The sequence below is a fragment of the Vicugna pacos genome, unplaced genomic scaffold (genome assembly GCF_048564905.1).
Source record: "Vicugna pacos unplaced genomic scaffold, VicPac4 scaffold_127, whole genome shotgun sequence".
NCBI classification, from domain to species: Eukaryota; Metazoa; Chordata; class Mammalia; order Artiodactyla; family Camelidae; genus Vicugna; species Vicugna pacos.
In genome coordinates this window covers 562,556-586,235 of record NW_027328807.1, presented here as the reverse complement: position 1 = coordinate 586,235, position 23,680 = coordinate 562,556, and the positions used below count along the sequence as shown (strand labels likewise).

Below are 23,680 nucleotides of genomic sequence, written 5' to 3'. Positions count from 1 at the left end.
GATGCACAGGCAAGACCAGCATGAGCACTGATGTTTCCGGGAGCCGGAAGTCATACAGTGGCCCAAACGGCCTTGTTCCTGAGAGACTGGAGGGAATAGATGCTGAAAAGGCAGGCTAGGGTCAGACCCTGTGGTGGGTTATGAGTGACAGGAGAGGATTGTTCAGGCAGGCATGAGACAACCCTGTGGGCGTCCCAGCTGGGGCGTCACGCCGAAGGGAAGAGCAGAGTTATAGACTTTGCCACTTATTAGCTGTGTGACTTTGAGCAATATCACCCCACCTCTCTCTATATATATCTTCATCTGTAAAGTGACACAGTGACAAGGTCGTGTCATCAGAAGTATTAGCTTAGCTCTGATCCTCTTTGTCGACTCCTGTCAGTGCTTCCCTGCAAGGTTCTGCAACGGCTGCTTTTACCCTGAGACGGGAGGGCATAGAGGGACACTGTAATACCCGAGGGCAGGAAGGGGTTGCTTTAAAAGCAGACATGTAACAGCCTGCAGCTGCAGACCTGCAGGCAGTTTGGTTGACGGTCCTTGAGAGGACTTTGGAGGCCTTAGTGTCGTCTTAAGTCTTGTTTCCCCTTGGGGACCGGATTTGCCTTTGGGGATTGATGTTGAAGATTTGATCTTCTGCAAAGCTGTTTTCAGAGATGTGTATATACGTAAAATATCATATAAAATAAAATGATTTATTTAACGTGTGCGTATTTGTAGCTGTTAGGAACATCTCTGTTGGCCTGGTCTCCACGGAGGACACCAAGGGTCAGCAGAGCGTGCAGGAGGGCAGGCAGCCTGCAGTGCTTCTGCGGGGTGTTCTCCCCAGCAGGGCGCTCTGCTGAGTTGAGTCTTCTACGAGTTTTGTTGCCAGAGGAGCAGACAGCAAATTAATGAGTTCTAGAGGGATTGTATAATGACAGGAAGAAATAGGAACCCGGAGATTTTCCGGACTAAAACACGCTTTGGTTCCTGATTCAGTGTGTTCCATTACAGAATTGATGAGTTGTGTCTATTCTGGAACGTCATTGAAATAAACGTTCAGCCTATATGTTAAGGGCTTTGTTTTATTTGGCTGGAGGACTCGAGCCGGGATGACAGCCTCTCAGATCACTCTGAGGGACTGCTCCCAAGAGGTAGGGGAGGAGCTAGGATATATAGAAGCTTACAACAAAGACCAGGTAATTGGAACAATAAAATATTGCTTGTTATCTAAAGAAAACCAGATATCTCAAGTTCAAGTATTTACTGCTTTTCTATGTATGGTGAGAAGCAAACATTTGAGTCATTGAATTCATTCCTTTGGCAAGCCCCTGGCTATCTAGGGCCAGTATCCTGTCCTTTCTTACTCTGAGTCTGCTCAGAGGGCACCACTGTGAGTGGCTGAGAGGCCGGGCTGTAGGCATGTACTCGCTGGGGGTTGGCAGCAGCCGCTGATGACTCGGATTCAGCATTCTTTGTTTACTGTCATGGTTGCAGTATTTTCATGCACATTGTAGTATTTTCATTCACAGTGCTCCCACTTGGTCCTAAATTTGACCAATATTTTGAGAGACATTTCATGACCAATTTTGTCCCACGGTGCTAGGATGGCTCATTCCTAGTTCAGGTGAAGAATCTTCTGAGTTGCCATTCAAGGTGTTAGTTTTTTTTATCAGGCCCTGTTGATACTAAAAGTTCTCTGGATCACCTGTCTTACTAGTCTATTATGATACAGAAAGTGTTTACCCATCTTTGCTCATTCCCATACCTAGAATCACACTATTATATTTATTTTATTCAGGGTTATAAATTTTATCTGTTTCTTCAAGATGTTTAGCCATCATCAATCTTGTGGGCCTAGTTACACTTTGGGAAATGTAACAGACAACAATTTTATAAAATAGACAGGATATAAGTAATACAGCTAGTAACATTAATAAAGTCACGAGTAAGAATTTAATAGTCGAGAAGTTGTATTTTTGGGTTAAAATTTTGCTTGTGTTTCTGAGTTTGATCCTATGAGAAAGTTCATATTTATGGTCAGGGTCAGAGCAGGTATTAATTGGCCAGTTGAAATCTCCCACCTTGTAAGATCAACAGTGGCCTAAACAGAACTATAATTTCTTTTTAGAATAATGTTTCTGAGGGCTATCTAATTAGAGCCTTGGAGTAGGGAAACCCACCAAGGTAACACAGAAGTACTAGACATAGGTAATTTATCATAAACTTAACAAGTGGAGTAGATCATAATCAAAGGTTGGAGAAATTATCAAAGTAATTGGTATACAGTCCTGGTCCGGTGTCTTGGGTCAGCTGTCTAGCTCAGATGTCATCTTCTTCTCATCCTGGTCTGGTAGCTTTTTCTCCATTTGGGCATTGTTTTAAGGTGAGAAGCACTCGATAGGCCAGTGCACTGCAGGGGATGTTTCAGATAGGAAATGAATCCGAGACTCCGTTTCCTTCAGCTTTGGTGTGTATGGTCTGGTAAAGAGTACCTGAAAAAGGGTCCTTCCATTCAGGTTGGAGACAGTTCTTTAAGTCATGCCTGTTGCAGTATGTATAATCCCCTGGCTGCAGGTCATGGGGCATTGGAACTTTACCCAAGGATAGATTTCTGAGCTTCAGAAACAAACCTAGAGTATCCTTTTCATAATTCAATTAAACCGTACAGTAATGCGACATAACAGCAAGGAATGATCTGGGAAGTGTCTTAGTAAATATGGACCTCAATTAACAAAACTAGAATTTAATATCGACTAAAATATAATTTATTTTCTCTCTTAAGTTACCCTCAGTTTTCTCAAATATAGCCAAATCAAGATTAATTTTTTACAAGTTAAGTCTGATTATTTGATCATATAGGCTTTTTTAAATTGGCTGTGTTGGAAGTTTTAATACGGAGTCTCAGGGTAGAATGTTAAGGTTTGCTAAGGCCAAGAAAGACACATCAAGGCTTTTCATGGGTTTCTGCTTTACAGATTTAGGTAAATTCTTTTCTCTTTAAAATCCTTAAAATATCTTTATACTCCTATATCTGTTAGGAGATGATCTCAAATTTGTTTGATAGAGCCACTGGGGACCTAAGTGTTTTTAGTCTCTTGAGGGATCAGATAGAGAGAAAAGATAAGTGTTCCAAGTGTGATTACATAGGTATAATTTATCAAATTGCTGTGAACCATAACTAGCTTAAGGAGAAGAGATTCTTTACGTCTGGGAAACAGGTTAAAAGCCAGTAGTATTTCAAACAATATCAAAAATTATAACCATATTCAGCAGGTTAATCAGTCCCATGTAACTAATTCTTTTAATGAGAGTTTTCATTAGAACTTTAAAATGTCTTACCCAGTTTAGTTCAGTGCTATAGTGTGAAATTTATTAGGAATCAGTAAATCTCCTTGAAGAGAAAGCATTTTGCAAAACCATCAGAAGAAAACAATTAACTGTCTATAAATGACAAAAGATTAAAAAGCATGGTTAAACACCGTTACACTATAATCAATAAAGAAATCTGTTCACTATACCCATAATTATCACTGGTAACATTTCAGATATACCAGAATTTTAGGGAGTCCATATAATTTCTACAATATCTATATTAATAATATTGTCTCATTCAATATAACCTTAGAAGTTTTATGATTCATTTGACAATTCCATGTTATTTAAAATGCCAAATGAAACTTTATAGTTAAAAATCTCCCTTTGGGATGTTTCAGGGGCCTTCTGTAGCATCCCAAACTTAACTGGAGATTAAAAGAATTTTAATTAATTAAATTAATTTTTATTTAATTAATTAGAATTTTATATTTGGGGAGCTTTTTGAAAGATTTCAGAACACTTGATCAGATAAACATATAGATCACTCTAAAGTAGTACTAATTCATTAACAAGAAAATACGTCAAAGGTAAAGGCAGAACAGATCAGCTAAGTGGTATAAGAAGTTTTACAATCTGTTACTGAAGGAGGATTAACATTTTAAGAAAATTTTTTCCTCTTAACAGAGAGAAAAACAATTCTAATCTTGTACCAGCTTACTTCTAAGATTCATTTACGTTGCCCAATTTGTTTCTAAACTTAGCCAATTCTGACCATGTACAAAACTCTTCCCTCAGGGTTCCTTTTCCACAAGCCTTCCACAGCTTTCTATACTTATATTAGTGTGTCCCTTATTTTTCTTCTATTCAGAAGTAACCAGGTTCAGGAGAAAGTCACTATTTTTCATTAACAAAATATAATTCCATTCTTATATCTTCCTTTACGCATTTATATTACTTTCCTAGGATACTGAGATCATTCCCTTACTAATAGAAACTCTTTCAGTGTGGCACCAACCATTTATTAATATTTCTATATACCTTTAGTTTCACTGTAAGAGGAAGTTAAATATTAAGTAATTCGTATTTCAATGTTATTTTATCTGAAAATGGCATAGCTATTTAATAAAATCTTGTCATTTAACTTAATTTAGCACAACACTAGAATTTAAAGATACCAAACACTTAGAGATTATCTTAAACATACATTTTAAAAATATATTTTAAATATTTACCCAAAGCTCTCATCTCATTTGCATTTAATTTACTTAAAATTTTACCACAGCACATTACTTTTATTTTTTTTTTGACAAATCTGCAACAGATATAACAGGATCTTATTTGACTTTCATTAAACCTAGGTACAGTAAAGGTATTATACATAATATTGATGACTTTAAAGATGTCTATATTAATTAGAACATACTTAAACTAAACAATATCAAATATTATCTTAATATTGAATATTTTCCATTTCACATGACGCTGAAAGTCAATTTGTTCAGTTGTTATTTTAAAAATACTTAATGTGTAAGCTCTTATATTTTTACGTCAATTAAGCAGAGCTCTATGACTTTGAATTTTTTTTCTTTAGCAGTAGAAATATCTCACTTCTATAATGTGTACACAGGCTTATAATCAGAAAAAAGCTAGAGATCTCATAGCTTCACTTTAAAACTTACTTATAAGATAGGTATAATAATAGTTGGAGTAAGCTGAATTTGCTTGCTCAAATCATTAAGGCTTACTATTTATGAAACAGACAGTTAAAATTTCTTCACAATATCTGAAGGACCCTTCAGAGTTCTGAGTTCTAATATGCCAAAAATTTCTTGGCCTTAAGGTTTATTTCGTTGAGCTAATTAGACTCAGTCCTAGGTCACTGTTTGTTGTATTTATATTTCTGATGTGCAAGACAAAGACACTGTCTTCCAGGTCCCCAGAGAACTGCTCTCTCACCCAGGCCGTATTTTATCTCCTTAAATGGCATTTTTGTATCAGTGAGAAGAGCTGTAAACAAAGAATTCCATGTTTTAAAACTTTAAGGCTTACTTAAATATGTCTTCCAAAACTTGCATAAGGCATTTAGTAAGATCTCTTTTCCTTGTGTTATAAGTTAAACCCAGGGTAAACCTGTATTTTTTTTATTAGCCACTCAAATTAGTTTTTAGTTTTACATTATATTGGACGGCTTATGTAACTATATTGGTTTATTTTAATTTGTTCAATTAATATTTTCAGAGGGACAGATATGTGCCTAGCCTTATAATACCAAGAAGGGGAAGTGTTTTTCCTCTTAAACATATGTATCCCACAACACAAGCAAAAGTTTTGTATAAAGACCATTTAAATATACCAATTTCACAAACTTTTATCTCAATTTTATTAAATCTTATACCTTTAATTTTTATATTTATTAAGTTTAATCAATAATTCTTATTTCTAGAAGGAGTGCCAGAAACCTTTTTTTGTGTGTGTGTGCATTGTATATAATTTTATAGAAGTCTCTAGGATGCCCAAGATTCAGCCAAAGAGCTTAGGCACTTCTCAGTTTTTAATTTCATTAATTGGTCTGTTATCCCAATTATTGATCAAGTATTTCAGTCTATATATACATATATTTCAAACTGTGGTAAGTAAAATGGGCTTGTTTGAACTTTAATCTTGGGGGGGAGTAGGTGAACTCTTTGGCCCTTTTTTTTTTAACTTTACGTTGTGTAGTATCAAAACCCTGTATGTAAATCCAAAAATGTCCATTTTATTTATTTGATTCAAAATAACCATATAAAAATATTTATCCTTTTGGGATAAGCCACTTATTTTTTTTTTCGACATTTTTACAATCATTTTTCCAGTTATTCAACCTAATTAACATTAATTATTCTAAGTTTTTATTAGCATATCTAGAAACATTTATCAGAAAGGAAAACACAAACGTAGCTTTTCAAACCAGTTTTATTTTTTTAACTAAGTTCTTAGGTTAACCATTAGATATATTTTTCTACATTTAAACTTGATTTTAATAGAAACCATAAAACAACTGTTTATAATGAGATCTCTTTAAACTTTCACCAATTAAAAAGTTTTTCCAAATTAAAAAATCCATCATATGGCCGTCAATTTATATACAAATATAATATATATATAGTGATTTTAAACCAATATGATGAAGAGGCACTTCCACATGAGAGTCGGGGTGTTGCCTAAATAAAATTCAAAGGTTTAGTCTCCAAAAGCTAAAAGCCTTTGTGGTCCAGGCTGATGCAGCCAAGTTTAAGATGGCAAAATATCTGAAAATTGGTACAATCAAAGAATTGCTTAGAATCCCAATTTATTTGCGTGGCCACCATATGTACACAATACTTGAAACTTTTGTATGGTGGAGTCCAAGGTTTCCTTTAAAAAATAAACTAAACATACATATACATACATACACACACTTAAAACACCCAGAGAAAGATAAAACATTTACATTTCAAGGACACAGGAAGAGAAATCCAAGTTACCCCTAAAGGGGATTTTGTTTTTATAAGTTCAGAATTCCAAAAAATGTTTTTATCAGGCCTGGTTAGTTATTTTCAGAGTGAGTTTTTTTTTTTCTTATTCCCAATTAATGTTGTAAATTTTGTATGTACATAAACCTGGCTGGGGTAATAGTTGGAGACTGGCAATCTGTCATTTCTTTTTCTTTTCTTTCTGTTCTTTATTTTTTTTTTTTGAAAGTTCTATTCCCCATTGTAAGGTCGGGTTCTCAGAATAAATTTGCTAGTAAGATTTCCCACAGGGACAACTCTGTGTCATGAAGTCTTTGTGTCTACCACTCCTGGAAGATTCTCTGTCACCCGAGAAAGCTGTTACCAGCCAGGAGGATGGTCCGAATTTTGGAGTTGAAAGTTTCCTCATAAGAGTTTTACTTTTATCCTGAAAAATTCAATGGAGGTAACCAAATTGAGGAAAATATTAGACCAGACTCTTACCTAACCACTCAGTCCTGAACCCAGTGTCTTTCAACTTGGACTCACTCAGGATGTCTCCACTGGGTGAGTATTTTCCTCATATGTTTCCACCAGCCCCACTTTGGACATATCCTCAAGGTGGATATTTCCTGTTATCTTTCAACCAGGCCCCACTCAATATGTCCCACTGGGTGGGTAATTCACCTCAGTTTCTTTCAACTGGAGGGCCACGTACCTAGATACACCGCCAGATAAAACTTAGGATCATCAACCAATATGTGAGATCCGAGAACCTAGAGAGACTCACCCAAATTCATCTGGACTCCCCGAGGAGGTGGATGGGCACAAAGGGCCACTGCTGGTACCAAGGCTCCGGTTACTTGGAGAGTTCAGGTGGAGAGAAATCTGCTGTGGTGCTTCATGGTGTCCAAAACTGTTGACTGAAATACATGTGCAGCCTAAAAGTTAAGAGTTATGTTTCATTTGGCGGGAGGACTCGAGCCAGGATGACAGCCTGTCAGAACTCTCTGAGGGACTGCTCCCAAGAGGTTGAGGCAGAGCTAGGATATATAGGAGCTTTACAACAAAGACCAGGTTGTTGGAACAATAAAAGATTGCTTGTTATCTAAAGAAAGCCAGGTATCTCAAGTTCAAGAATTTAGTACTTTTGTATGTGTGAGAGGAAGCAAATATTTGGACTCACTGAATTCATTTTTTAGACAAGCACCTAGCTATCTCGGGCCAGTAGCCTGTCCTTTCTTATTCTGAGTCTGCTCAGATGACACCATTGTGAGTTGCTGTAGCAGCTGAGCTGCAGGCCTGTCCTAGCTGGGGGGTGGCGGCAGCCTTTAATGACTTGGTTTCAGTATTCTTTGTTTACTGTCATGGTTGCAGTATTCTCATTCACATTGTAGTATTTTCGTTCACAGACTGATTATGGATAATCTGCAACCTTGGAAAGCAACCGAGATGGAATTACTGCAGGTACCTTCTGCTTTAATAAGCCGTGTGCAAACATAAACAGGGAGGAAGCATACACTTGGATTTGGAGGTGTAGGAAAGGGATCCTGCACATTGCAGGAGAACGCAATGCAGAATTCCTTACGTCCACCTTTCTTTACTGTAGTGGTTTCTGAGAACAGTTTATGGTAATTAACCAACATTGACAAACTGCACAAATTGCATTTAAGAGCTGGCCGGCTGAAACTTGTGTATTGGAGAGGTGGAAGTCAAAGGCAAGTGGTCAGGTGGATTGGAGAGAGATGGAGCCAAGGCCTGGGCCCAGATTCCGGTTTAAATTGCCATTTCTTCACCATAGGGCCTTGGAATAGAATTCAAAATCTCTTAACCTGTTGGTGAATCTGTGAAATGGGCATAATATTCGTTTCACCCTGGGATTGTTGTAAGATCTAAAGAGTATTATAGCACACATGAAGCACTTAACCCACTGGCACTTAGCAGTGTTCACTGTGTGGGGCCGCCCCGCTTAGCATGTGTCAGAGCCGTAAAGGCAGCATTTGTCTGTTGAGGATGCACTTGCAGCCCCTTGGCTAGGTTATGAATTTGGTGATTTCCTATAATCCTTGTAATTCTATGTGCCATGGACAGTTATTTTCATGGACAGATGAGGAATCTCATGGTAAAAAGACTGTATAATTTGCCCAAAATCAGACCATAATTTTGGGTGCAGAGGCCTCGGTTCAGCATGGACCCCTGGGCCTTCTGCCCTCTCTGTTCAGCACCAGAGCCAGATATGGAGTCGGCTGTTTCCCTGCCCAGAATATCCGGCAGGCCGCAAGACACATCTGGCCCTGTCCTGCTTGAGCAAAAACTCTGAAGGAGAGACAGTTACAAAAGGGATAAACATAAAAACAGACGACAGCAAATTGTGATCAGCTCTGAGAAGGAAAGGAACTTGTCTCGCCGTGCAGAGCTGGGAGCTTTCCCGTCTGGGCTGCTCTGGGGGTGTTCATCTCAGCTAAACAAGTTCTGCTGCTGCACCAAGGCAGGAAGGCAGGGCGCGTGTGGCCAGGTAGACAGGGCCTCGTTGATCTTACTCATTCCCCATTAAGCGACAGTTGTCTCGGGCACTTAACTAATAAACAGATGTTGGCCATAATCATCACGCACTTTGCTTGGTAGTTTTATTGGCCCCAGCATTGAGATGAGGTCATTGAAGCTGGGGAGTTTGCTGCATGCCCGTGATTACCTTGCAAATACCCTGACTATTCTTTCAATCTAGACTGGTGGGGCTGTCATGTCCCAGCCCTGTGAATGGCATCGTGTAGCTTCTCCCAAGTGGCCCAAATGACTGACATTGATATGCTTAATTCGTTGGAAATAGTATGTGACAATAATAGAAAAAGGTAGTAAGAAATTGTTTGGAAAACTGGAAAAAACCTTTTCTTCCCCAGCTGGGGGAGCGTAACCTGTATCACTCACCCTACTCACTGCCTGTCACCTCCTCCCCGCCGACTCCGTGTTCATAAGCCACACTGAGTCTTGGGAGAACATTTTGCCTCATGACACTTTTGACTAGGACCTGCAACTTCTTTGTCCCTGGTTAACTCTCTCTTCAAAGCCATTCAGCTTTTTTGCAGGCTCCTCCACTCAGATGTAAGAATAGCCTCTTTAAACTTCTTGATGCAGCTCCTTAATGAAGATCTTGTGATGGAAACCTAGCCAAAACTGGGATGTATGCATATAGTGACTGCAAACTCAGCACTTTGTTAGTTCAGAATCAGAGGGGTGAGTGACTCAGGAAATGCTTTTTTAAGGTAACAAGGGGAAAGTGAAAGGACGCTTGCTGTGTAAGAAAGAAACATCTCAATCACAGCCAGTAAGGCACCTGTGTTCAGGATGGGGTGTGGCGAGTGCAGAGTTCTCACAAAGAAAATAGTGGTGTGATGGGAGCGAGGACAGTTGGGTACTTTATTGGGGAGGAAAAAAAGTGGGCTGAACATTTCCTTGTTGAACAAGAGGATTGTGACATTACGTGCTTGTATTTTGGAGAGAAGGGTTTTGTGGGGACAAGCCTAGGAGTACGCTGTATGTCTGGGGAGTCAGCACAACAGAGAAACACAGAGAACCGGGCAGACCCCAAGACCCATGCTGGGGGAGAGACTGCCCACTAATTGGAGCCCTGGAGGCTGCTTCTGTCCCTTAGCTGTGGCCTCAGACCTCCCTTCACAGCCCAGTCCTGTTGATACAAGAATAAAAAACGTTGGGCATGAGAAGGGCTGTGTCCCAGGCTTTCATTGAGCCCCTGGGATGTGCCCCACCAGATTTTGTTCCTTAACTTCATGCAGTAAAGTATTCAAGAGCAAGCCAGTGTTGAGTAAAGGTAGATTTATTCAGAGAGATACATTGATAGGCAAGAGAAACTTCACGAGGTGTGGGGGTTTGATGCTCATATTAGAAGTAGGTACACACTCCACACATTGTGGGCCTTCCCCAAAGAGGGAGAGAGAGTGGTGACCGCGAGGTGGCGCTGTGTTGCTTGTTTTCTTGGGCTTGGTGGTTTCATATGCTAATAAGTAGAAGGACCAGCCTTAGGGCAAGGGGCTAGGATTCCCAGGGAGTTGGCCATTTCCCACCCTTTGACCTTTTGTGGCTAGCATTGGGACTGCCATGTTGCCTGGGGCATGTTATTCACCAAGTTACTATTACAATGGATGTTTACTGAAGCTCAAGATCTGCTAGAAGTTAAATCTCTTCATCCTGAGCCTCAAGGCCTATTGGGGTTTGAATCCTTTAACATTTTGATGTTAATTGCTGTGGCCTTCCTTGAATGGCTGTGCTCTTCCCCCTTCCATCCTGTCTCACTGTGATGACACAGAGACAGCAAAGTTCGGGCCCTACCTGTGCTCCTGCATTTAAAAGTGGGAGGTGTGAGTTGGGCTTATGATGACCCTGAATGGTAAGAAAAATGTTTCAGATTTTCCTACGTGAGACATGGGGACCTGACAGCAACCTCCGCAGATTTATCTCACGGGCATTATCGCTTGTGTTGTTATAGAAACAACAGGCAAGCCAAGAAACAAGTATAACTCACAAGGTTGTAGTACTGAGATTTATTTCGCTGGCACGCTCAGAGGGGCTTCATTTCCAAAGCTCTGAGCACCTCCAAGACGTGCACATGAGGTTTTATAGGGTTAATTACAAGTATGGGGCTATTAGCCAATAAGGCTCAAACAACAAAAAGCAAGGAATCAGTACACTGAAGCTTATCAATTTGGAACAGATCCCGTTACTGACAATTGTTGTCCTTGGATTTACGTGTTAGCTTATTAGCCCATTAAACTGACACTAAACTTCAGGTTTACCAGGTAGCTCAGCAAAACTTAGATCAGTAAACCGACACTTATCACACTTAGATTTGTGACTTAGCTTGTTAGCCCAGCTGGGGTTTTCCTTCACAGTGTCACTTATATTTTTTATTTTTCTTTTTATCTTTTTTTAAGTATTTAACCCAAATTTAATATCAGGGTTTTTTGGGAAAGAAATTTCTCTTTATCTTTTCTTTGGGGTTCTTTTGCGGGGGAGGTAATTAGATGTATTTATCTGTTAGTGGAGGCCCTGGGGCTTGAACCCAGGACCCCGTGCACGCTAAGCACATGCTCTACCACCCGCCCCTTCATCATTTTCTTTTTGCTTTAGCTGCCAAGAATCTTACAGCTGAATTTGTAGTCGGCCTTTAACACTTGCCCTGACTTCATGGAATCCATTTTTATGAGTTTATCTCCCCCTGGTTTCATTTAAGTATTGAATCTCCATTTTCTCTTCACTCTCCGTTTTGCATTTTTGTTGTTATGGTTGTTAAGCTGTGTTTAACAGAATTGTTTAAATTCTCTTTTAGCAAGAGGCTGAATGTAAATAAATATGTAAGCAAACAGCACAATTAAATGCTTTTATACATTCTGAGCTGTTTAGTAGTAACTTAAAAACCGAATTGAATATTAAAGTGATAGCATTTTAAAAATATTTTTTAATTTTTCATAAAAATATAGCTGATTTAAAATATGATATTAGTTTCAGGTGTACAATAGATGCTCCATTTATAGTTACTGTAAAACATTGTCTGTATTCCCTGTGTTGTAAGATACATCCCTCTAGCGTGTTTACATTACATGTTGCAGTTTGTATAAGAAAGTTGGGTAACGCAGAGTCTGGAACGTGGCTGTGTATGACTCAGGTTCACGCTCACCCTGCCTGTCAGAGCTCAGGCCTTCACTCCTTTCTGCAGGGGAGCGAGTGGAGGCAGCTCTCATCAGCGCTGTCACCACCCTCTGAGTGGCAGTGACAGCAGTGACTGTGTGTGGACGTGCAAATTGTTTTTCCAAGAGCTTTATATGCGTTTCTGCATTTAATAATTAAAGCCCTCCTGTGAGGAAGCGTTTTAAGTTTTTAATGCATAATACATTTTATTTTGATATTGATAGATTTCAAACCTCTGGAAAATTTACAGGAGTAGTACAATAAACGCTTAGATACAGTTCACTTTAAAGGGCACTATTTGGCTTTCTGTGTCTGGCTTATTTTAGCATAAAATTTCAAGGTTCATCCATATTGTAGCCTGAATCAGTACTTTATTCTTTTTGTTTGATAATATCCTTTTCCTTTTTTTTTGGTTTTAGTCTATTTAAAAATATTTTCATTGAAGTCTAGTCAGTTTATAATGTTGTGTCAGTTTCTTGTCTACAGCAAAAGACTTCAGTTAAAAAACAACATACCTGCATTCATTTTCATACTGTTTTTAAACATAAGTTACTATAAGATATTAAATATATTCTCCTGTGCTATACAGTATAAACTTGCTGTTTATTCTTTACATACTCAGTAACTGCAAATCTTGAACTCCCAATTTATTCCTTCCCACACCCTCCCCCCTCTGGTAACCACAGTTTGTTTTCTGTGACTCTGTGTCTGTTTCTGTTCTGTAGATAAGTTTATTTTTTTGTTTCTTTCTTTTTTTTTTTTTAGATTCCACATGTCAGCAATCTCATATGGTATTTTCCTTTCTCTTTCTGGCTTACTTCACTTAGAATGACATTCTCCATGTCCATTGATGTTGCTGCAAATGGCATTATTTTATTATTATTTTATGGCTGAATAGTAGTCTATTGGACAAATATGCTACAACCTCTTTATCCAGCCATCTGTCAGTGGACATTTCGGTTGTTTCCATGTCTTGCTATTGTAAATAGTGCTGCTGTGATCATTGGGGTGTAGGTGTCTTTTTTAATTAGGGTTCCTTCCGGATATATGCCCAGGAGTGGGATTCCTGGGTCATCTGGGAGGTCAAGGTTTTGTCTTTTGATGAACCTCTATACATTTTTCCACAATGGCTCCACCAAACTGCATTCCCACCACAGTGTAGGAGGGTTCCCAATTCTCCGCAGCCTCTCCAGTATTTATTGTCTGTGAACTTCTCAATGATGGCTATTCTGACTGGTGAGAGGTGATATTTGATTGCAGTTTTGATTTGCATTTCTCTGATAATGATATTGAACATTTTTTCATGTGCCTACTGGCCATTTGTGCGTCTTCATTGGAGAAATGTTTCTTTAGGACTTCTGCCATTTTTTGAATTGAATTGTTTGTTTTTCTTTCTTATTAAATGTAAAAGCTGTTTACATATTCTGGGAATTAAGCCCCTAGCAGTTTCATTTATTGCAAATATTTTCTCCCATTCCATAGGTTGGTAGTCTTTTTGTTTTGCTTACTGTTTCCTTAGCTGTGCAAAAGTTTGTAAGTTTAATTAGATCCCTCTTGTATATTTTTGGTTGTTTTTCTATTGCTTGAGTAGACTGCTCTAGGAAAACATTGCTGAGATGTATGTCACATGTTTTGCCTATGGTTGCTTCTAAGAGGTTTATAGTGTCTTGTCTTTATGTTTAATTCTTTAACACATTTTGAATTCATTTTTGTGTATGCTGTGAGGGAGTAGTCTAACTTCATTGATTTACATGCAGCTGTGCAGTTTTCCCTACACCATTTGCTGAAGAGGCTGTCTTTACTCCATTGTATGTTCTCACCTCCTTTGTCAAAGTTTCAATGACCAAAAGTTTGTGGGCCTATTCTTGGTAAATGTGTTTATCCGTTCATTGATGGATGGATATTGTTAGTAACTTTTGGCTACTCTGAATGATACTGCTATGAATATTGATGTGAAATTTTTATGAGAATATGTTTTCATTCTGTTGGCTGTACAGTTGGCCCTCCATATCTGTAGTTTCCACTACATGGATCCAGATGGCTGATTGTAAAGGGACTCGAACATCCTTGGATTATGGTATCCAGGGTGTGGGGTTCCTGAAACCAACCCCCCAAGGGTATTGAGGGATGACTCTACATATAGGAGTGGAATTGCTGAGCCATATAACTCTAAGCTTTTGAGGAAATACCAGGCTTCTCCAAAGAAGTTGCACAATTGTCCCTTTCCCCTGGCCACATATGAGGTTTCTCTGCCTCCTGAACGACATTTGTTATTGTCCGTGATTTGGTAATAACCATCCTAGTGGGTGTAAAATGAGATCTCATTTTGATTTTGATTTGTCTAGTGATGTTGAGCATCTTTTCATATGCTTAATGGCCATTTGTATATGTATCTAAATTCGTGGTAAATTTAAAAATTGGGTCTGTTTTATTGTATTGTTCAGTTGTAAGAATTCGTTATATATCCTGGATGCTACTCTCTTATTAGATACATGTTTTGCAAAATTGTTCTCCTATTCTACACATTGTCTTTCACTATATTTTTTTAAACATTAAAACAATTTCTTTACAGGGGAGGTAGTTAGATGTAATGATTTATTTTATTTTTCTTGCTAAGCAAGCACTCTCTGACTTGAGATACCCATTTCCCCTGTCATTTCACTTTCTTGATGATGTCCTTTGTAAGAAAAGGATTTTAATTTTGATGAAGTCCAGTTTATCTGCTTTTTTCTTCTATCACTTGTGCTCTTGGTATTGTATCCAGGAAACCAAAGCCTATCCTAGGACCACAAAGATTTATACTGTGTCTTCTTTTAGAAAGTTTATAGGTTTAATTTTTACATTTCTGTCTGTGATCTACTTTGTTTTAATTTTTATTTGTTATATAAAATATGGGTGTTCAGATTCCAGATTGATTCTTTTGCCTGCAGACACCCAGCTGTCCCTGCACAATTTGTTGAATAGACTATTCTTTCAATGGGGTGTTTTTGGCCCCCTAGTGGAAAACTGTCTGTAAATGTAAGTTTTTCCCTGTGGGTTTTTATTGTGTCTCATAGATTTATTTATCCAAACTTATGCCAGCAACATACTGACTTATTACTATAGCATTTTAGTACCTTTTAAAGTGAGTCCTCCAACTTTACTCTTCTTTTGCAAGGTTGTTTTGGCTATCCTGGGCCCCTTGCACGTCCATATTAATTTTGGGATCAGTTTTTCAATTTTTGCAAAGAAGTCAGCTGGAATTTTGATAGGGATTCCACTGTATATGTAGATCATTTTGAGGAGTCTTAATATTTTTAATAATACTGTCTATCATTCCATGGAAATGGGATGTCTTCCATATATGTAGATCTTTTAAAATTTATTTTGGTGATACTTCAAAAAGTTCAATGTACAAATCTTGTAAATTTTTGTTAAATGTATCTCTCATTTTATTTTTAATGCTGCTGTAATTGGAAATGCTGAGTTTCTTATGGGTGGGACTATATATCAATCTTCTTATTTCTAGAATTCCTTAACAGCAATTACCCTAGTTATATATTTGCTACTTAAATCTATCCACAACAATTCCCCACCCCGTGTTATAAGAAACCAAGACCCAAGTTAAGCTACCTGAACACCTATGTGGAAATGTGAAATGAGACCCTTGGGTGGGGCTTTGTGCAGATGATACTGGAGCTTATTCAGGATGGCTTCATCGTAATTTCTTTTAAACAACCCTTTCGGTGTATTTAGTCAGATACATTAAGAACATGCCCTTTTGATGTGCGGAGTAGCTAAGACTATGATTTTCAAATAATTTCTAATGAGAGTGTTGTTCTTGAAACCTAATTTGCATCAATCTTTGAAGATTTATGTTTCAGGGGCTTTGACTAAAGAACACCTGTCTTTAATCAATAACGACAACTAAATGCTCAAGCAACATGTAAGAGCTTGAGCAAACTGCCCCTACCCCATAGTGCTGGGTGGCTGCAGCTGCAACTGGAGTCAGCGCTTACCTATCCCAGTACGCTTGTGCTGATCTGCTCAAAGTGGTTCGTCCAACAGTTTGTCAGTAGTCTGTTGGACAAAGTCATTAAAAATTGATTGAAGATTGCTGGAATGCAATATAATCTTATTAATATTAATTAAGCACATATTGAGTGCTTATTGTATGATGGAATTGTCCCTCAGCCTCACATGAATATTATTTCTCATAAAACCTCACATATTTCCTTGTTAATCTCACTTTACAGATAAGGAGACAGACAATTAGGTCTTCTCTCTTTTGGGGGAGCTCATTATCAATGATGGGAAGTTATAAGGAAAAAGATATTGATTCATCATGAGAAAACATTTTTCTGAGGGTCAGCAAAGAAGAAGATGAACACTGAAGAAGGTGATCATTGTTCAAGTGAGACAAGCCCTGGGTTGTGCGGAGTCAGCATCCCTGTCCTAGAGAAGGCACGTGTAGAGCTGCGTACTGGGTGAGGCGGCGCGGCCGCGCAGGGAACGCGGATGCTGGGCCGTTGGGCTGTGCTCAGGCCCGGTGGGGCTTTCTCCTAAGGGCAGTGGACCATCATTGACAGATTTTATGTTGGAGAGTGGGGTGCTCTCGTAGTTCACTTTTGTCTTGTAGAATGCTTGGAAACATTTAGAAGGCTTGGCAGGAGGTGATGTGATGAGTCAGAGTAGGGTGGCTGCGAGGTGTAGCAGTGTTCAATTTTCAAGTTGTTTTCAGGCCCAGGCTTGTGGCTCAGTAGCCGTGTCAGTTTGAATGACGCACTCAAGGAAGTGAAACAATTTATCTAATCAATTGAAGCAGTGATGTACCCAATTCCCAGGACTGTTGTGGAGATCCAGTGAGATAACGTTTGCAGTGTGCAGCATGGTCCCAGCACAGAGTCAGTGCTGAGTGAGTGACAGTGAGTATCTGGTAGGTCAGGTGTGGGTGGTGGGACTCGGTGTCTGAGGATATCTGGGCCCTGAAGGAGGGGTCCATTCACATCTGTGAGTGATGGGTCTGAGTTGGGAGAGGCACGGAGAACTTAGCCCCGGACCAGAGGCCCTGGGCAGGACGGCTATTGGAGGAGCACCGTGAAGTCAGCTCTTTGCAGGTGGAGTTGGAGGTGCCCTTGTGACATCTAACTGCAGTGTCACGAACTGAAAGAGGAGGTCTGGGCCCAGGCTGTGCATTTTCGAATAATGTCAACTCCTGAGGACACCGAAGTATTGATCACTGAACGGAAGTCATACTTTACAGGACAAAAGAATAGTAGTATCACCTCTGTCATCAAAGCTCACGTCTATTAATTCATCACTCAGTTTGCTAATTGGGTACTTACAGAGCTCACTTCACCGTCCTCCCGTGGGCTCAGGCTCCACAGAAAAGAGCTGGTGTGTCTTCCTCTTTTCCAGAAGAAGACACATTTAGCTTGTAGCCTTCTGTACCTCGCCAGACTTAGGATATTAGTTTGTTGGTTTAATTGTATTTTCTGTTGGCCATGTCCTGACAGGAGAGAAATTTTACCTCATGGTCATGTTTCAATTAGCTGTTACTGAGAATTGCTGATCTGATACATAGTGTATGTATTATATTAACTTTGTAGAGTAGTTATCATTTTTCTGTCTTTGCCCTTTAATTTTGATTGCCCCTTCAGTGTTCTATCCTTTTTGGGGCCTTATTTTTTTTTAATTAAAAAATGTCTGTTAACAGTTAAGAAAACAAAAACAAAGAAAAAATGCACATGGGAGCTAAATTTAGAAAATGTCTAGTGTGTTTTCTATCTCGGCAATGGAGGGTTCTAGAAACTCGTGAAAACTTTCATTACATAAGTTCCTTAAAATGCTGATTAAGAAATAAAACCTTCCTTCCTCATCTTTCAAGCTGCACAACTAATTGTCAAGAAAGTGAGGGGAAATTCTCAGAAGCCAAGACAAATGAGAAAGCAGGGTTTCTGGGAGATATGCGAGCCTTAGAATCCCTGGGGTGCTGGTTCGATCCTGAACTGATTTTCAGTTGCCTTGACAGGAGGGCAGGATGTGAGCCCCAGGCCTCTGACACTAGGAGTTGGATGGGGGATCATATTATGGGCCAAGCCCATCCTGAGGATCTTGGTTTACTAAAGGGTGAAATAGGAAAAAAAAGAATTCCTCAAGGCAAGAAAATAAGGAAAGTCAATTTTGTTGGAAGAGGGGAAAAATAACAAATCCAAAGTAAGGATATAGTTTAAAGTTGTTCTGGCATTAGAGTGACCACAAACACCTGGCAGAAAAGCACAGCTACTCCTTGATTGATAAGTTGTGTTTTGAATGAATCAGTGAACAGCCATTCTGAAAAAGGCCTCCAGAGTCTTGTGGATCAAGATACTGGACAGCGAACACCTCCCTTCCAAGGTCTCATTCAAATAACCAGAAAGGTTTTAAAGGAAAGAAGCCATGATCATAGTTCTATTTATTAACATTTCTATATGCTACGAATTCAGAGGTGACTATGTAGTTGTCTCCTCTATTATGGACCTTACTTTCTCTTTGGGGAGACAAAATGACATAGTTGGTAATCTTGGTGGAGGGAGGTGTTAGTCTGTTGCACTTAGCCAGGAGAGGAGATTAAGAAAACAGTGAAGGGTGGGTGAAATTTTTAGCTGAGGAGAGTCTTGTTCACTTGGCTTTTAATTGCAGGCTCAATGAGCTGTCACTGGAGGGACTAGATCTTACAGAGGATGGACTTAGCTCAGGCCTCATTGGAATGGACAAATGAACCTGGAGAAAGACAGTCAAATCTGTGCAGACATTAAAGTTCACTTGAACGTGCTGCATCCCTGAGCCAAAGATAGGACAAATATGCAGCAATTCTTGAGGACAGAAGAGTGGTTTTTAAGGTTCTCCAAGAATGAATCCCATGGAACCGAGATGGCCAGTTGTCAAACTGAGACTTTGTTCTTTGGACGGTGTACCCAGCAAGGGTATTGGCCTTTTATATGTTTCCATTTGTCTTTAATACATGTCTGTTGATGAGGACATGGGCATAAATGTTTGACACCTTGTCGAGGCGATTTTGGATACCTGCCTAGAAGCACGGGCACAGTTGTGGCTGCTTCATACATCTTGCAGCCCATCCCTTTCCCCAGCTCTGTGATCACGGCAGAGTGGTTCCTTGTTGACCTCTCCGTTTCCTCTGTGACATCATAACCCATGAAAAGACCGGAGCATATTAACTTGGCTTTGTTAAAGTCAAAGAAACAGATCAAATATGGAGTCAGATTTGTTCTTTCCTATTTCAGTAGTACCATGGAGATGGCAGTTTGGGCAGCTTTTTGTAGTGTCCTGGAGGCTTTCTCTCTCAGCTTCTGGGCGCCTCTATTGAAAACCCTTCATTGCTGTCTGGCCTGCTGGTAATGCACACTGCCTGTTTTGCCCTTGAGATGTGTTCTGTTTATAAACTCATCTCTACTCCTTGGAAAACAACTCAAGAATAACTCAGTTGGTTTTCCACCAGCCATGGGCAGGGGTGAGGTATACCATGTTATTATTTCATAAAATAATAGCAATAATAGTAATAGTAATAGTACTAGAAATAATAATAGTATTATTATAATAATAATAATATAAAAGGAGTCTTAAAGCAGGACTGAGCACATTGGAGAGAGTCAATAAATGCTTTCTGGCTTAAATCAAAAGTGATGACTTAGTGATTCCATGGCTGCTGTATTTGCTAAGCTAGTTACTCCTTTGCTCCATTACACATTATTTTAACTGAAAAAGAAATGCAAGCAAATGGTTAAAAAAAAAACTCAAACAGAGCACAAAAATACACAAGTGAAAGAAGTTTTCCCTCATCCTCTGTTCTTTCAGCCCTGTCTGGAGATGCCACTGTTTACTATCTTTTGGGTGCTTTTCCAGATATGCTTTGCACATTCCCACCTATGTATGTAAATTCCTTTAAAATTTTAGTTATTTTTAACTTAAAGAGATTTAAATCCTCAAGTGGCTTCTGGCCGGGTAATAGAACAGAACAAATCTGACTCCATATTAGATCTGTTCCTTTGAATTTAACCCTATGCTCTGTCTCCTAGGCTTCATCTTGCTTGTAAAAAATTGTTGCCTAGAGCCTGAAATACACAGGAGAGCTTATTCTGAAGCTCTGACCTTTAAGGATATTTAACACTTTTTCATTCATTAAAAGATAGCAAATTGCAGAATAGAAAATAACGTTTGTTTTGTTGGAGATTTACAGGGATCTGACCCACGCAGATAGCTGTAAGAACAAAGGATTCTAACAAGAAGGAATTCCTACACTAAGAAGTTTGCAACAACCAAGCGCGTAGGAAAGGAGCCTGAATTGTGACTTGGGGAGATGGTTTTCCAGAACATTAGTTTGCCAACTAGGTCTACAGAAACTTGCTATTCCAAGCCCCAACATCTGGTTTCCAAACTTATTGGCCTGTCCTGCACTGAGGAGAATGAATTTGGACTTGGTAACACTCCTATCTACCTAGAAAGCTGGGCACTGGAGCTGAGTGTTATGGAAACAGGCCAGCCAAGAAACAAGCACCAATCGGAGTGCTGGAGTACTCAGAATTATTATGCCGGCGGGCTCAGAGGGGCTTCTGCTCCGAAGTTCTGAGCACCTCCAAGACGTGCACATGAGGTTTTAAATACTTCAATACAAGTAAGTGGATATTAGCCAATAAGACTTAAAGAACAAAAAGCAAGGAATCAGTACACTGGAGCTTATCAATTTGTAATAGATCACGTTACTGACACTTGTTGAGCTTGGAATTACGAGTTAGGTTGTTAGCCCAATAAACTGACACTAAACTTCAGATTTACGAGATAGCCCAGCAGAACTTAGATCAGTAAACCGACACTTATCACACTTAGATTTGTGACTTAGCTTGTTAGCCCAGCTGGACTTTTCCTTCACATGAGGACAGCTCTCCCACCCCCAGGAAACCACTGTGAGCCCTTGATGTTTCCACTAGGGTGGGGTATGGTTTACCCAGGAGGAATGGGGACTATGCACCAACACTCAGGCAGTCTGCTCTGTCTGGGGCTCTGATCTTGTACCACATCACTCCCCCCAGCCCAACACCTGGGACAGTGGAGCTAAGGCAGTGATCCTTCCTGCCTGTTTCCCAGCGTGTAAAAGGGGAATATGTGCTCTTCCCAAGGAAGTTCTGAGCGACAACACCTGCGGGTGCTTGGTTCTCAGAGCAACAGAAAACCCAGCTCCGCATGGGGGCAACGGGTGTGATCCCCGTAGTGTTTCTGCAGAAGCATCTGATGGAGGGCTGGATCAGGGAGGTAAAACATGAGCTGCGGGACTTGAACGGTTACAGAAGGGTACAGAGGTAGGTCTGCCATCTCAGGGTGCCCTAGAGGTAAAGCTTTTTCTCTCCAACTCCACTACGACACTCCCCTATCCAGACCCATCCCTTCTCTGCTCTTCCTGTCCATCTGTATCCCTCCACTTTTCCCCTCTTCTCCACCCGCTCCCATCTTCTCCCTCCCTCGCTGTCCCACCTTCTCTCGCAGAATCCAGAGGATCCATGTCCCTCCTGCGCATGCGCTGTCGGTGCCTGGTGGTCCGCTGGTTCGAAGCTCCATGTCCAAGCCGGGGATTGGCCCCAAATGCTTCTCAACTCTGTCGCCCGTTAGGCCTTTGGTTCCTGCCTGGGGCCGGGGCTTCTGGCTGTGGAAGTGCAAGGTGGGGTGCTCCCGGGAAAGGGTTCAGGCGGCTTCGGGAGGGTGATCCGCCTTTCACAGCCCCCAAGGGCGCCAGTCAGCCCGTGTTCAGCTGAATTTCTCTGGCCAGACCCTTCTGACAGCACCACCTGCCCCGGCGCCCCGGCCACAGCTGTCCAGGTCCAGGTGTGCGCCTGCCACCTCTCACGCAGCCGGGATCCCCTCAGTCCACGGCTGGCGTCCCCTTCCCCTCTCCCGCCCGCGAGTCCTCTCCTCCCGGGCTTCCTCTCCTCGGCCGCCTGCCCGTCCCCACCAATGGGCGGGCTGTTTCCCGGGCGGGCGTGGTCTGCGGACCTGGACGGGAGCGGGCGGCTTATGCTGGTGCTGGGGCTGGCCTCCGAGCGGGGCTGCAGCCCGCACCCCCCCTTTCCCTCCCCCCTAGGGCTGCCCTCCTTTCCCTTTCACCCTCCCTCAGGACCAGCTCAGTGGCGTGTGTGCTGCTCCCCGGGCTGAGAGCCTCTGGCTGTAGCGCCCAGCTTCACCTGGTGGAGTCGGGAAAAGAGCATCAGTGCTGAGCAAGCTTCTGTCTCCTCCCTCAGTGTTTCTGCCGCAGGTAAGTACCTTGAACACTTTCAGGTGTTATGATGGCGGTGCTTGTTGATGTCACGTGTTTTTATAGTGAGAGGGATTAACAGTGGTGAAAGCAGGGCTTGGTTCTGTTAAAAATGAGCTGAAGGCATGAAGCTGTGATATCCTCCTTCCTTCCCTCTCCAAGGGTGAAACGTGTGACCGTCGATTTTAAAAAGACAGTTACAGTCCCTAACTAGCCCAGCCCAGCTAGTGTGTGTTAACAGGAACAGCATCACCAGAGGCCTTGGAGACCCAGGGATATTGCAGTCCTAAAGAACTCCTGGCACAGTTTGGTTTGTATTGGTTTTTTGTTTTTCTTAAATTGTGGGACAGACTAGTGGTATAAAAAGAAAAATATTTGTCAAGAAATATTTTTTCATATAACAGCGTTATTGTGATATAGTTCACACACCATGAATTCCATCCATTTAAATGGTAAAATTCAGCAGCTTTTAGCATATTCACAGTTGTGCAACCATTATTATTCCAGAACGTTTTTATCACTTCAGAAAGAGCAGTGGAAATTAATGACCTATCCACCCCTCCCCAGTGGTGGTTCTAAAGAAATTTCTTGGCTAATCTTGACCATAAATTCACTTGTTACATTCCAAGAAAAATCTGGTAGGAATTCTAATCAGAATTGCAATGAATCTGTCTATCAAAACAGGAAGAATTAACGTCTTTATGGCACAAACTTCTTCTACCCATGAATATGTTTCGGACCCTATATTTTCCTCTGTCCAGAGCCTGGCCCATGGGAAGTCCTCACTACTTGTTGGGCTTGTGAATGATGAGATTCTATACATCGTTAGTTGCAGCTGTAGCCTTTCACAGAAGAGAAAAGAAACCTCAGTGAAACAAGTGACTCTCTGATGGTCAGAAAGAGTGACAGCCATTGCTGGAGTGATCCAGTGGAC

The 23,680-nt window shown here is 40.6% G+C and overlaps 1 long non-coding RNA gene and 1 pseudogene across 1 annotated transcript; both read left to right on the top strand.

Annotated features, from left to right (window-relative positions):
* The first annotated feature begins 7,987 nt into the window (after nt 1-7,987).
* Nucleotides 7,988-19,307, top strand: LOC140695056 (uncharacterized). Its single transcript, XR_012070743.1, has 3 exons — nt 7,988-8,234; nt 9,851-9,998; nt 19,128-19,307. It is a non-coding gene; the product is annotated as an uncharacterized lncRNA (long non-coding RNA).
* Nucleotides 19,308-22,617: 3,310 nt separating this feature from the next.
* Nucleotides 22,618-23,680, top strand: part of LOC140695046 (trafficking protein particle complex subunit 9-like) — a 114,146-nt pseudogene continuing 113,083 nt past the window's right edge.